The sequence below is a fragment of the Sinocyclocheilus grahami genome, unplaced genomic scaffold (assembly GCF_001515645.1).
Source record: "Sinocyclocheilus grahami isolate Dianchi unplaced genomic scaffold, SAMN03320097.WGS_v1.1 scaffold4.1, whole genome shotgun sequence".
Classification (NCBI taxonomy): Eukaryota; Metazoa; Chordata; class Actinopteri; order Cypriniformes; family Cyprinidae; genus Sinocyclocheilus; species Sinocyclocheilus grahami.
Genome location: NW_015505183.1, coordinates 1,193,501 through 1,200,169, shown reverse-complemented (window position 1 = coordinate 1,200,169; position 6,669 = coordinate 1,193,501).

The following is a 6,669-nucleotide window of genomic DNA, read 5'->3' as shown; positions in this document are numbered from 1 at the left end:
AATATTTCTGCTCTCTTTCGAAGCTCCTCTTTCATCTGTTGCAGATTTGCTTTCTAGTCAAGTCATTTGTCAAGACAACACCACCAGGCTCATGTGGTGTCCCTTGATTGTTTGTAATAACTGGGAATGAGAGGGAGTCTTATTAGAAGCAGCCCCAACTGAGAGCCTCCCGTCTGTTAGCAAAACTTTCTCAGCCAGATCACTCTGTGCTGTGATGGATTTCAGACAATACCATCAACACTGATCATTTCTGCTGTCATGCTTCATAATTAGCTTTTGTTTTTAAAGATGCTTTTTGGGAAAGGCTTCTCTTGTCTCAGTTAAAATCTTTTTCCACTTTGAATCACAAGTTGAATGAAAACAATGGGACCAGTAATAGTAATAAAGCTATGAAAAAAATTATTATAAATTTACTGTTCAAAAGCTTGAGGTTGGTACATAATTTTTGTCTCTTATGCTCACCAAGGCTGTATTTATTTGAAAAAAAGTATTAGTTTGAAATTATTACAGTTAAAAGAGCTGTTTAAATCGAACAGTTCTTAAATTTAAGTTTTAGATTTAAAATAAAAATAAAAAATAGAATAAAAAAAATATTTAATGAATATTAAATATTATTTAGTAAGGATGCATTAAATTGATCAAAAGTGACAGTGAAACATTTATAATGTTACACATTTCTATATTGATGAAATATTGTTAAAAAATGGTATCAGTTTAAAATAACAGTTTTCTATTTTCTTATATTTTAAATGTATTTCATTTGAAAATTTATTTCTGTGGTGCTCAGTTATTATCAGTTATTATTGGTGCTCATAATAATGGCAATTATTATGAATGTTATTGCTGCTTAATATTTTTGTGGAAACTGTGATAGTTTTTTTTCAGGAAACAGCATTTATGTTTTCACTGCATTTTTCATTAAATAAATGCAACCTTGGTGACTGGTGAGCACAAGAGACTTCTTTCAAAAAAGAAAAAATTGAAAATCTAAGTAATTCAAAACTTTTGACCAGTAATGATTTACAGCATAATGCACACATTTAAATGTTATTGTATTTTTTTTATGTGCTTTTGCCAAGGTAAAACTGACTCCAAACAGAAGCAAAGTTTGCAAAAGTCATGTCAAATTGCAAACTTTTTAAAAAGTAATTTGAAGTAAATAATAGTTTAATTAGAAAAATCTTGAATCATTGGGGTCTTAGACACCAAAAGCAATACAATCAGTCTGAAAAGAAAAAGAGGGATCTCTTCTTGATTCATGTTCACGTCGTTCTCCAGCTTTAGTGCTCGTGTCTCTCCCCAGCAGCAGTTCTTGAGGCAGTAGTTATGTCTCTCAGAGGGAGACGTCTCATCGATGTGCATTTAAAGGGCAAACTCTGTTTATTTTCTTGGGTGTCCTTTTTCCTCTTATCCGTGTGTTTGTGTTCGGTGTTCTCTGTGCAAGCGAGTATTTGGTAATGTTCAATGTTGTCCTCATTAAACCTCTTTCCTCTGTGGGTGTGTGCATTTTGTTTGTCCCTTGTCTCTTTCTTTCTCCATATCTCTGTTTCCTCTAAGTGCGAACAGACAGACACCACCCATCGAGGTTAAATGCATGCTGACCCTCTCCATCCTGTTTCAGTGCAAACTTAACGTTATCTGAAGCTCCTTGCTTATTTTCCTTTAAAGTGAGGTGGCAGGCCGTCTCTCCCCCCAACCATAATGCCTGTTTGTAATTTACATTTCCATTTGTTTTAAATTGATTCAGTGATGCTGTCGATTTAAACGCTTCCTAAGGCTGAAATCAGGAGATATCTAGCTAATTGTGTCTCTGTGTCACCTGTGATTACCTTTCACTTATCGAGTGCTCTCTCACGACACCCCGCTTCAGCTGAGAGAGAAAAGAGAAACCTGCTGAAAGCATGAAATGAAGAAAAGCCTTACACATGGTGTAAGGTACACTAGTAAATATTGTTTTGCAATAAACCAATCAATAAACTCATTTGTTGCTGTGTCTAATAGGCTCTGTTTACTGATACTGTTTTAAAATGCATCTGTCTTAAAGGGGTCATATGATGCGATTTCAATTTTTCCTTTCTCTTTGGAGTGTTACAAGCTCTTGGTGCATAAAGAAGATCTGTAAAGTTGCAAAGACTAGCAAAGAAAGAAGGTGTAACTTTTATTCTCGCTGTAGTATTGTTGCTGCTGCCATGTCGAGACGCTGTGTGTTTCGTTGTGAAAGCGAAACTACTTTGTTTGGCCTTCCAAAAGAGGATGATATCTGCTTCGTCTTGCCTGGAGCTGATCCATGCTGGTCACTGAGGAAATACATCAACTTCGCTCTGTGGATCCCCGGATCGGCTTTCACTGTGGACGAAGCGGAGTCCAGCCTGGGGTCGTCACATGTGGTTGCCGCAAGCCCGCCCGCCGGCCGCTCACTCAAACCGGCCTCCACTCACTCTAGCCGCCGGCCTCCGCTCACTCTAGCCCGCCGTGTGTGACGCTGTTTCTCGTTGTGAAAGCGAAACTACTTTGTTTGGCCTTCCAAAAGAGGACACAACTAGAAATCAGTGGTTAAGTTGTATTTACAACACTGTTCCAGAACAGTTCAACCCAAATATTCTGATGTGTCCAGCGCATTTTATGGAGGACTGTTTCCTGATCCTGGTGGAGTAGACTACAATGCCGGCTGTTCTGACTCACAGACTGTAATTACGTTTTTTATATTTAAAGAATTTGCCACTGACAATTCAAACGCGAGTTTTGAGCAGTGTAGAGTAACATTTGTAGTTTGTAATTTCTCTGATCACAATTGCAGACATGGTTTTATGTTTACGCGGCGCGATGCAATGCAACGCGTAAAAAGACAGTATAAGTCATTATAATCCGTAATTATGTCCCCACTGGATGCAACAAATGCCTAGTTTATAATGGGTTTTAAAGGGGTCATATGACGTTGCTAAAAAGAACATAATTTTTTGTATTGTATTTTGTATTTTTTGTAATTATCATTTTCCACATAATGTACATTATTGTTGCTCCTCTATGCCCCGCCTTTCTGAAACGCGTCGATTTTTACAAAGCTCATAGTTCTGAAAAACGAGGTGTACGCTGATTGGCCAGCTATCCAGTGCGTTGTGATTAGCTGAATACCTCAAGCGTGTGACGGAAATGTTGCGCCCCAAAACCACAAAACCAATAAAACCCATTACAAAGGAGGCATTTGTTGCATCCAGCAGGACATAATTAATGATTATAATGACTTATACTGTCTTTTTACACGTTGCGTTGCGTATCGCGCCGCATCAACATAAAACCATGTCTGCATTTGTGATCGGAGAAACGACAAACAACAAGCGGTACTCGCGTTTGAATCATCAGTGGCAAATTCTTTAAATATAAAACATTTACTTACATGCTGTGAGTCTGATGCACCAGACTGTCCTTGCAAAGTTGGAACTGCCCCACTTTATAGAACAGCCTTTGAGCACAGACCCATTGTATGCTACTCTGCAGGTTCAGGAAACAGTCTTCCGTAAAATGCGTCACACACGGCGGGCTTGAGTGAGCGGAGGCCGGCGGCCTTGAGAACGGCGCGACCGGCGGGCTTGTGGCAACCACATGTGACGACCCCGGGCTGGACTCCGCTTCGTCCACGGTGAAAGCCGATCCGGCGATCCAGAGCGCTGTAGGATATCAGACCGAATCAGACAATCTAAGATTTGGTCAAAACATGGTTGAAACATTAGGAGCACAAAAATTCCACAAGAGGCCCAAGACAACAGGATGTCATAAATCAGACCCTAGCCAGTCTGAAGCAAGCCTAACCAACTCTTTCACAGAACAGCTTTCAACATTAAAACAAAAGAACACTTATAGACAATTCCAAGGAGATTGTCAATTTTAGGGGCAAGTTATCAAGAATAATGGTCAAAAGAGATGCATAGCGTGACCATCAAATGTTGTCTCATCGCTCCGGCCGGACAGGGCATCACAGTATGGTAAGGGGCGTAACTTTTCCGTCACACGCTTGAGGTATTCAGCTAATCACAACACACTGGATAGCTGGCCAATCAGAGCACACCTCGCTTTTCAGACCGATGAGCTTTGTAAAAATCGATGCGTTTCAGAAAGGCGGGGCATAGAGGAGAAACAATAATGTACAGTATGTAGAAAATAATGTGTTTTTTGAACCTTAAACTGCATAAACACATTTCATTACACCAAATACACAAAATAATGTTCTTTTTAGCAACATCATATGACCCCTTTAATTAGTGCTGCCAATTACCTAATTAATGGCACATTTTTTATGAAATTAATCACGATTAATCCCACCTAACATTAAAGTTTTTAAATATACTTTTATATTGCAATAATTTCACATTCAATCTTCAAATTAATGTACAGTAGAAACAAGATATAGACAGTTTTAATATTTGTTTAATGTCATCTTGTTTATGACTGAAGGCGAGTATCACTGATACCAATACTGATGTCTTTAGGAAATTGTTTTCTTTTTCCTAATATTTGATTGACTATAGCCATTCAGCATTACTTTATAATTGAGAGCTATCAATTTGAACATTTATTAGACTTAAAAAAATTACTTCTAATTTAAGTGAACTTAAAACAATCTTCACATAAACCCATTATAATAAATGTCATATTTACCTGTACCCTTCAGCAAGTAGGAAATATATAGAAATTGAATAAAGTTATCAAACACTAAATTATAAATTAAATATAGATGAATCCTTAAAGCTACTTGAAAAAGTTATTGATTTCCTCTTATTTCTTTTGTTCTTTGTTTAACAGACATCACAGCAGCTGGGTAATTAGTTTTTTTTGGCTGTTATTATTTTAAGAGCTGCTGCTGCTGCTGAACATGTCGCGGATCTGACATGCATCATATTTTCTCACAACTCTTTACATTTTCTGACTCCCTTCAGGTCTTAAAGTCTCTATAATGAGCTGATGAGTTGAATCGGGTGTGTTAGATGAGGGAGACAGTGCTGGGCTGCTCCAGGACAGTTTTGAAACCACTGCATTTCAGAGACATATTCTTAAATCTGACTCATATATAACAAATACTTTCATTCATGCACAGTTTTAAGGCAGCTTTAACCGCCTTTTGGGTAACTTCATGACTTAACTGACAACATAACTACAACATTACATGTTCGTAGCTTCTTTTGCGCTTTAATATGAAATGACATAGGCTACAGTGCGCTTTTATTTCGTGCTCGTTTGACTAACTGGTGAAATTGAAGTGCACATCTGAAAAGTCTCCTGTTTGATGTGGTCGTAAAGACGTTCTGTGTCTAAGTAAACGCAATTCTTGTTAAGATAAAAAGAGACAGAAGTAGCAGTTGTGAGTGGGGTGGCCAACATTTGCTCCGCCCCTGTGTTAAATATTTTTTAACACGTTAAACTGAAAAAATTAACCGCATGAGTTAACGCACTAATTTTGACAGCACTAGTCTTTGCAAATTTGTTTTGTGAGCACCGAAGTGAAAATGAATAATACATCAAGCGAAAAGGCAAACCGTGAGAAAATTAGGAAGGAAGAAGGGATGTATTTCTGAAGAAATACAAGTTCAGAAAGCTGGTGGTAACAGAGATTCAGCTGTTTAGAACTCAATCAAGAATGCATTTTAAGGTCCAATTCAATTCCTGATATTCAACTGAATATGAATTCAAGTATCAAACAGGATGAAAAATTGTGGAATTTTAATAAAAAAGAAATGCAAAGAAATTCATATAATTGAAACAAGAAAAGGAAAGCTATTTAGGACACACTTAATGTAAATTTTACTTGACAAACGTGACCCTGGACCACAAAACCAGTCTAAAGTTGCACGGGTATATTTGTAGCAATAGCCAAAAATACATTGTATGGGTCAAAATTATCGATTTTTCTTTTATGCCAAAAATCATTAGGATATTAAGTAAAGATCATGTTCCATGAAGATATTTTGTTAATTTCCTTCCGTAAATATATCCTCAGTTTTGATTAGTAATATGCATGGCTAAGGACTTTATTTGGACAACTTTAAAGGCGATTTTCTCAATATTTTTTCCACCCTCAGATTCCAGATATTCAAATAGTTGTATCTTGGCCAAATATTGTCCTGTCCTAACAAACCATACATCAATGCTTATTTATTCAGCTCTCTGATGATGCATAAATCTTAATTTCGAAAAATTTACACTTAAGACTGGTTTTGTGGTTCAGGGTCACAAATAAGCTTAATCTAAAACAATGATTAGTTTGAAGGTTACATAACCCTTATAAGATAGATTCAGATGTCTTCATTCAGATGTAGGCTAGATAGATTCAAATTTGGTCAATGCAAACAAGTTGCACCTTGAAACTGCCCCTGATATCTCCAAAAAACATGGCACCCCTGACATATAAAATTTTAAACCTAGTCAAGAATTACAAAATAGTTAACATATGTAAAAGATGTCAATGAAATATAGAATTTATCATCCTTGTTTCTTATAGACAGCAATAAAGTGCAAATTGAGATATTTTTTTCAGTCTCTGTGTTCAAGATACCAAAGTCTGCAATTAATAGTCACAAAAAATTATATAAGCTCAAATATTAAATTCTTCAAGACCAAATAATGTGTGCTATGTTATCCATATTAATTGTACAGCTCAACAGTCTTGCAGTATGTCAA